This window comes from Cebus imitator, unplaced genomic scaffold, assembly GCF_001604975.1.
Source record: "Cebus imitator isolate Cc_AM_T3 unplaced genomic scaffold, Cebus_imitator-1.0 Scaffold43, whole genome shotgun sequence".
NCBI classification, from domain to species: Eukaryota; Metazoa; Chordata; class Mammalia; order Primates; family Cebidae; genus Cebus; species Cebus imitator.
The window spans coordinates 1,786,848-1,796,434 of NW_016107358.1; the positions used below are offsets into that span (position 1 = coordinate 1,786,848).

The 9,587-nt window shown below is 33.3% G+C and overlaps 1 protein-coding gene and 1 long non-coding RNA gene across 3 annotated transcripts in view; one reads left to right on the top strand and one right to left on the bottom strand.

Annotated features, from left to right (window-relative positions):
* The window catches only part of LOC119470891, a 46,878-nt gene extending 41,468 nt beyond the window's left edge, over positions 1-5,410 (top strand). For both annotated transcript variants that reach the window (XR_005199860.1, XR_005199861.1), the window contains one exon: positions 5,379-5,410. This is a non-coding gene — a long non-coding RNA (uncharacterized LOC119470891). The remainder of the gene's footprint in view (positions 1-5,378) is intronic.
* Positions 1-9,587, bottom strand: part of FGF12 (fibroblast growth factor 12) — a 577,089-nt gene that overhangs the window by 408,892 nt on the left and 158,610 nt on the right. The window lies entirely within an intron of this gene.

The window sequence follows — 9,587 nt, forward strand, 5'->3', positions numbered from 1 at the left end:
TAGTAAGTCCTTCCTTATCAGAAATCACTTTAAATATAGATCGATTAAATTAAACTCTTCAATAAACAGACATAGAGTGGCTGAATGTGTGTTTTGGTTTTGTTTTAAAGATCCAACTATAAGATGTAAACAAGAGACTTTCTTTAGATTTAAGGACACACCTAGACCAAAAGTGAAGAGATGGAAAAGATTTTCCATGCAAATGATAAGCAAAGAGAATCATGGTAACCATATTTATTTGAGGCAAAATAGACTTCAAGTAAAAAGCTGTCATAAGAGACAAAGAAGGACATTATATAATGATTGAAGTATTGATTTACCAGGAAGAGACAACAATCATAAATATATATGCACCCAAAATATAGGCAACCAAATATAGGAAGCAAACATTGATAGAACTGAAGGGAGAAATGGACTGTAACACAATAATAGTAGGAGATTGCAATATTCCACTTTCAATAATGGACCAAACATTCAGAGAAAAGACCAATAAGGAAATAAGAGTTGAGCAATTCTATTTATCAAATGGACCTAACAGACATGGAAGGAACATTCTATCAAATAGCAGAAGATAAACATTCTTCTCAAGTGCACACAAAACATTCTCCAGGACAGATCACATATTGGGTCACAACAGAAGCTTTAACAAATTTAAGGAGATTATTTCCTATAGGGTTGTTTGAGCTCCTAGAAGATTAAAATCATACAAAGTATCTTTACCAATCACAATGGATTGAAACTAGAAATTAAAAGCGGAAGGAAAACTTAAAAATCCACAAATATGTGGAAATTAAATAACACACTCTTGAATGATAAACAACCAATGAGTCAAACAGAAAGCCAAAAGGGAAACTTAAAAATACTGCTAGACAAATAAAAATAAAAACACAGCATACAAAAATGTATGGGATGCATCAGAAGCAGTCCTAAGAGGGAATTTTATATGAGTAAATGCCTACAACAGGAAAACAAAAACAAACAAACAAAAAACCCTCAAATAAAAACCTTAACAGTATACTTGAAATAACTAGAAAAAGAATAACAAACTAAGCCCAAAGTTATCAAAAGAAAGGAAATAATCAAGATTAAAGTATAAATAAATAAAATACCAGTAGAAAAACAATAGAAAAAATCAACAAAATTAAGAATTGTGTTTTGAAAAGATAAAGAAAATCCACAAGCCTTTAGCTAGGCTATGAAAAGAAAAAAACAGGTAAGTCTAAAAAAAGATACAAAAGAGGTGACATTACAACTGATGCCACAGACATCAAAAACAATAGCAATAACAGATAAAGAGATTGAATCAGCATTTTAAAAGTCTCCCAAAAAGGATGAGCCCATGACTAGATGGCTTTATTTTTGAATTCTATTTACACAACATTTAACGAAGAATAATATTAATCCTTCTTAAACTCTTTCAGAAAATTGAAGAGAAGGAAACACTTTAACACTCATTTTATGAGGTCAGCAGTACCCTGTTAGCAAAGACAGACAAAAACACCAAAAGAAAGAAAAGTATAGGCCTATATTCCCGATGAATACAGATGTAAAAATTCTCAACAAAATGCTAGCAAATCAAATTCAACAGCACACTGAAAGAATCATATGTTATTACCAGGTGGTAATATATATAGGGGAGGGACGGTGGGGGGTGGGGAGCTGGGGAGAGATAGCAAGGGGAGAAATGCCAGATGTAGGTGATGGGGAGGAAGGCAGCAAATCACACTGCCACGTGTGTACCTATGCAACAATTTTGCATGTTCCCCAAAACCTAAAATGCAATAAAATAAATAAATGGGGAAAAAAAACTAAACAAATTAGGAACAGAAGGAAATTAACTCAACATAATAAGGACCATATATAAAAAGCCAACAGAGAACATAATATTTAGTGGTAAAAGATTGAAAATGTTTTCTCTAAGTTCTGTAAGAAGGCAAAAATGCACAGTCTCACCATTTCTATTTAACTGAAATAGTACTGGAAGTCTTAGCTAGAGTAATAAGGCAAGAAAAAATAAATAGAATACATCAAAATCAGAAAGGATCAAGTAAAATTATCTCTGTTCTCAAATAACATGATGATATGTAGACGAAATTTTAGAGCGCATATCAGAATAAACAAACAGAAAAGCAGAACTAATAAACAAATTCAGCAAAGTTGCAAGATAGAAAATCAACAAACAAAAATCATTTGTGTTTCTATACCTTAATACCAAATAATCTGAAAAAGAAATTAAGAAAGTAATTCCATTTACAATAGCATTAAAAATAATAACATACTTAGGAATAAACTTATCTGGAGTGGTAAAAAGGTGTACACTAAAAACTACAAAACTTTGTTGACAGAAATTAAAGACGACAAAAATTAATGGAAATACATCCCATGTTCACAGATTGGAGAACTTAATACTATGTTGAGACCACCCAAGGGACCTAAAGATTTAATGTAGCTGCTATCAAAATCCCACTGGCATTTTTTGTAGGAATGGAAAAGAATCCTAAAATTCATATGGAACCAAAAATCAACAACAGCAACAAAACACTGAATAGCTAAAATGATTTGAGAGAGAAGAATAAAGCTGGAGACTTCACACTTTCTGACTTCAACATATTACAATGCAACATAATCAATGCAATGTGTTACTGGCATGAAGACAGACATATAGATCCATGGAACAAAATAAAGAGTTCAGAAACAAACCCACATATATATTGGTTAAATGATTTTTGACATAAGTGCCAAGACTACAAAATGTAGAAACAATCGTCTCTTTAACAAATGGTGTTGGGAAAATGGAGTATTGACATCAAAATAATGAAACTGAACCATTATATTACACCATAAACAAAAACTCAAAATGGATTAAAGCCTTTAACTGTAGAATTCTTATAAGAAATCATAGGAGAACATGTTCATAATATCGCTTTTCACAAGGATTTCATGAATTTGACAACAAAAGCAAAAATAGACAAATGGAATTATATCAAACTAAAAAGCTTCTGCCCTGAGAAGAAAAGAATCAGCAGACAAAAGCCAACCTAAAGAATGAGAAAAAAATATTGGCAAATCATATATCTGATGAGGAGATAATTCCAAAATAAATAAAGAACCTCTTCAGCTCAATAGCAAAACAACAGATAACTCAATTTTTAAAATATTTTAAGGATTTGCAAAGGACTTGAGTAGACATTTCTCCAAAGAAGACATATAAATGGTCAATAGGTATATGAAAACAGGCTCAATGTTACTAATGGGAATGGTAAAAAGATGAGTGGTTATCAAGCAGTAGGGATAGAGAGGGATAAATGTAGAATACAGAGGATTTTTAGGGTAGTGAAATAATTCTGTGTGATGCTATGATGGTGTATATATCTTATACATTTTTCAAACCTCATAGAATGTAAAACTCTCTCTGAGAACCATAATGTAAACTATGAATATGGGTTAATAATGATGTGTCAATAGATTGTAACAAATGTACCACTGTGTTGGGAGATGTTGATAGTGATGGAGGTTTCTATGTTTGGGGACAGGGATGTATATAGAAACTCTCTGTACTTTCCACTCAGTTTTACTGGGAATGTAAAACTCTCTAAAAACTAAAGTTCATTGAGGATTTTCAAAAAATCAGTAGGTAAGTAGAAGACGTAAGCACTATCTCAACTATTTTAACCTAATTGATATTTACAGAATACTACTGCAACAATTGCAGAACAAACATTCATTTCAAATGCTAAAAATGTTTAAGATTCATGAATGATATACCATATAATAAATATCAATAAATTTAAAAATCTTGAAATTTTATAACATATGTTCTTTGACCACAATGGTATTGAATTAAAATTTAATAAGATGAAGAAAATCTTCAATATTTTGAAACGAAACAGCTCATTTGTAAATCACCCAAGGAAAAGAAGAAATAACAGGGGACATTAGGTAATATCTGAAAATGTGTGTTCATGGAAGCAAATCACTCTATATTTGTATGATCCAGTTTGACTACGTATTAGAAATAAATGATTAAAATTCTTATATTTGAAAAAATTAAAAGTAATAATCTAAGGATTACTGTAAGAAGATAAAAAAGTAGAGAAAATTAAACCCAAATAAAATAATAATAATAATAGTAATAAAGAGCAAATATCAACAAAATATAAAACAAACAATATGGCAATTTTAAAAGCCAAACTGTTTTTGTAAAAAAGAAAAAGTAATAAAATTGTTAAACCCTAACACAGATACTGTTGATTAAAAAAGAAAAAAACACTAATTACCAATACTAGGAATAAAAGATGGCATGTCATTATAGATTCTATGGGCATTTATTATACATGCCCTTATGTTAGTATATTCAAATTAGGTAAAAGTATAAATTTCTTGAAAAGCATGAACTAAAAATCGACAGGAAAAGTAAAGAAAATACATATAATCCTGCCTGATAAATAAATTTAATTTGTAAATTAAAACCTTCCCATAGAGAAAGCTGGAGGCCTGGTTGGTTTAACTGCTGAACTATATATTAAACATTAAAGAAAGAAGAATGCTAATTTTAAACAAACTCTTTCCTAAACTAGAGGAAGAAATAAAACCTGTCACAAATCTAACAAACCTATTACTGAAAAAATGCAAATTAATATTCTCACACACATAGGTGTTAAGAGGAATAAAATTCTAGCAAATCAAACTCTATCAAATTATTAAAAAGAATAAACAAAATATAGCACATGCATACAATAAAATATTTAGCCATAAAAAGGTATAAAGTATTGACTCATGCTACATGGGCAAACCTTGAAAACATTATGCTAAGTGAAAGGAGACTGTCAAAAGAAGTCACATATTATACGACTCCATTTAGTTGACATACCCAGAACAGGAAAATCTATAAGGGAAGGGGGAAGTTGGGAGTAACCAACATATATATATGCCATACACACACACACACACACACACACACACACACACACACGGACACAGACACACACATGTATATACATAAACACACATTCTGCAAATCAATAACAAAAAGATAACACAAATTTTAAAATAAGCAAAATATTTGAACAGAACAGAGGACATACAAGTGAGCAATAATTACATGAAAAGTTATTAACATCATTAGTCATCAGGGAAATGAAAATTAAAATAATGCAGAGAAATTCCATTTTTAAAGACTGAAAATACTATTTATTGGTTAGCATATGAACCAACTGCAACTCTCATACCTTGGGAGTGTACTATGTTACAAACGATTAGAAAATAACACTTCTAGAAATGTCACTTAAAACAGTATCAAATTGATTGCAAATTTGTTTGCAGGTTCTTTATAAAGCTCAACAAGAGCTTACACTATGACCCTGTTCTTCTGCTCCGAGGTTTTTATACAAGAAAAGTTAAAACATAGCAAAAACAACAGCAACAACAGCAACAAACAAGACTTTTCATGAAGATTTCCAGAAGCTTTATGCAAGTTAGCAAAAAACTGAAATAATCCAAATGTCTACCAAAATAAAAACTAATAAATACACCATGGAATACTTACACAATAGATTTTATACTCAGCAATTTTAAATAATTAACTAGTGATACACAACAACACGATAGATCTCAAAAATTCTGTTTAGGAAGAAGTTGCGAAATTGTATATACTGAAAATTTTCATTTATATGAAATTCAAGATCAGGCCAAACACATCTATAATGACAAAAACTAGATGATTGGTTGTGGATGGGTGGGGAAGACACTGACTAGAAGGGATATGAGGAAATTTTCCCAAGTGGAGTGTTGCACATCTTGATGAATGTGTTGGTTACATAAGTTACATTTATCAAAACTCAATAAATTATGCGTTTAAAATGTCTGCATTTTATTGCATTTAAATTTTACTTTAATTAGACAATAGAAAAAGAATGCATGTATTTTTGCTTCATAAATGCATGAAGTAAATCATAAAAATGCATGAAGGGATTTTCTTCAGTAAAGTTCAAAATTGGATTGAAAAAACCCACAGTGAAGTAGAATTTACTAGATATAGCTCTTATTTATTAATAAAATAATTATATAGGCTGTCTGGTCACCATGGGACAGTTTATATTATTTTCAATAAACCATATTTGTCATCAGTAAATAGGTATACTATTCATTATGGCAACTAGTATGCAAATTTGGGTACAGAAGATAAATTCTGGGTGATACCAATCCTACCTCTATGAGACTTACTATGTTTCACCCACTAAGTTTCTCTTGCAAACAATTGTCTCTCTTATTCACACTGTCATCGCTCATCCTGAGCATTCTCTATCAAACACCCACACAGATTTCCCACACTGAAACCAGTATTGCTTGGCTTACATCCTCATCAACACATCATTTGACACATGAGTATGACCAGGGTAATAAGGACACTCAAAGGCCTATCACAGAGAGTCCAAGGATCTTGAGAAGTAAAGACTCATACTGGACATATAACTGGCCTTTATATGCCATGAAAGAAGATTAGACTTTTTAATGTGATTTCTGGAGCTTTAGAACTGAGACCTGCTGAAATTAAAAGTAAAGCGATTTCAGTTCAAAATAACAAAGTTAGATCTATCCAAGATTAATGAAATATTATTAAGAAGTTGTATAAACTGAAAACAATTAAATAGACACAAATTTTAAGCATCTGATGAATGGCCAGGCGATCCAATCTTTAATATCCCTCACATCCCAAGATTTAATGGTCTGGGAGTAGATGTTTCACCAGGCTCTTTATGCCCCCAAGCTCACAACTCACACATTCACCACTTGCTCAAACAATGAAGACTTGCACACATAATCCCATCTTCCTCCTAGCTTGTTACCAGCTGCTGCCAGTGGTTTATTACTGGGGACTGAGGAGAAGCAGAGTAGTTTCAGTTTTAATCCCTAAAGGCAAAAAAAAAAAAAAAAAGAAATCAAGTCTAAAGTGGAAGGATAATATTTGAGAATGACATTTCGATAGCCAGTTCACAAGCTTAAAAGTATGAACACAATTACATCCAAATAGTGGGCATGGGTAGTGTTTTGTCAGCAAGGATGTATTATGAATGTCCTGAAACAAAGAGAGATTCTACATAATTAATAAAATGATATTTAACTCTGCTATTATCAATAGATAAACACAATGATAAGTAGTATTCCTTAGTAGCTAAAGCTTGAACTTGGGATCCAGATTGACTGATTTGAAATCCTAACCTCTCTGTGACTCAGTTCTCCAAGCTGATAAAATAGGGATGATAAGAACATGTATATCAGGCTAGGTGTGGTGGCTCACACCTGTAATCCCAGCACTTTGAGAGGCCGAGGGGGGCAGATCAGGAGGTAGGGAGTTTGAGACCAGCCTGACCAACATGTTGAAACCCCATCTCTACTAAAAATACAAAACTTAGCCAGGCGTGGCGGTACATGCCTATAATCCCAGCTACTCAGGAGGCAGAAGCAGGAGAGTCACTTGAACCCAGGAGGAGATGGAGGTTACAGTGAGCCAAGATTGTGCCACTGCACTCCAGCCTGTGTGACAGAGTGAGACTTCATCTCAAAAAAATAAAGGAATACCTATATCACACACTTGTTATGAGGATTAAATTCATTAATTCAAATCAAGCTTAAGAACAGCGTATTGCAAGACACAGGTATGTGCTATTATTATCAATGAATTACTACATTAACCTCTCTACGTATTAGCAGGTACCAAGACTTAAAACTAGACCATGGGTAGTCTTATTGAAACATCTAGAAGTTCAGGGTGCTTCACTTACCTCAGGGATTACATTTTTTTTCATGTCCACTTTATGCTTCAGGGACAGTATTTCAGGAAGACATCCCAACACAAGCCAGCATTTAGGGCAGCAGGTGATATGCGAGATGTCTAATGCATTGCTTTTGGAATTGAATCACTGTGTTTCCTACTTTATAAGCTTTAAAATACTTTGTCTTTGGGGTCTCCACACCATCTGCACACTTAAAGAAATCCAAGTACAACAGAAACCAGTGATCACAGTTCATTATCACGTGGAGCACTGTTCCCAAAACAGGCTATGGCAAGTTGAGACCCGATGCAGCTTCAATGCAGCGATGAGCTTGGCATTCTGCATTCCACTGGATTTGGAATTTTTTTAATGTTTCTGTGTTTTGGTATTCAGAAACAGCATCTCAGGATTGAAACCAAAGATTAGAGGAGAATGTATTTACAGCGTAGAATTCCCTTAAGAATGTAAGCTCTTAAGACAAATTGCATTGGTTCTAATCTACTCTCCATTTACTGGCTGTGGGACTTTCCCACACTTATTTCCTCTACATAAAATAAGAATGCTGACAGTACTACTGATCTCAAAGCTATTGTGCATATTAAACCAAGTTATCCACATAAAATATTTTGAACAGAGCTTTTCACTTGGTAAATGCTCAATAAATATTAATCACTGTTTACCATAAATGTAGCAAGTTTGAAAATTTTCTGTACACTAGTACATAGACAAATCGTGGGATGGCCTTAAACATATTTTGGTAACATAATGAGAGTTCCAAGAAGTAAACTGGCTTAAAGTTTACCGATCTTTCACCTAAATGTTTAAAAATGTTATCCAATTACTACAACTTAACATAGGTGAACTTGAAGATGCTAAGACAAATGAAATTCTTGTATTCAAAATAATTTGCATTCTATCAGAGAGTGCTAATAATAGCAAACATTAGTTGAACACTTAATTATAGGCACTGATGTGAATTCGCTCATTTTATCTGCGTCAGAAATAAAGTTATACGTGGCATAACAAAGTTTCGGTCAACAATGGACTGCCTAATAGTGTGGTGGTCCTATAAGACTATAAGACCATATTTTTACTGTACCTTTACTTTGTTTATATATGTTTTGATATATAAATACAATTGTCTATAGTATTGAGAACAGTAACACGTTGTATAGGCTGGTAGCCTAGGAGCCATAGGCTATACCATACAGCCTAGTTGTATAGCAGTTTGTGTGAGAATGCTCCACGATTTTCACACGAAGACAAAATTACTGGGGCTGGGTGCAGTGGCTCAGCCATTGAGAGGTCGAGGCGGGCAGATCATGAGGTCAGGAGATCGAGATCATCCTGGCCAACATGGTGAAACCCCGTCTCTACTAAAAATACAAAAACTAGCTGGGCGTGCTGGTAAGTGCCTGTAATCCCAGCTACTGGGGAGGCTGAGGCAGGAGAATCTCTTGAACCAGGGAGTCGGAGGTTGTAGTGAGCCGAGATTGTGCCACTGCACTCCAGCCTGGCAACAGACCAAGATTCCATCTCAAAAAAAGAAAAAAGACAAAATTACCTAACAATGCATTTCTCAGAACATGTCCCTGTCGTTAAGAGAGGCATGACTGTGTATATGAAGGAGTCATTAGCAGTATCATATTTCACAGGTAAGCAAACTGAAATAAAAAGCATTTAAGTAACTCGCCACACGGTACCAAGTTGCTTTACTAGTTAGAATCAAATTGAGGGATCTCGGATTCAGACTCAAGGAGTCTGGCCTCAGACTTTACTCTTTTTCTTTTTTCTTTTTTTTTTTTTTTTTTTTTT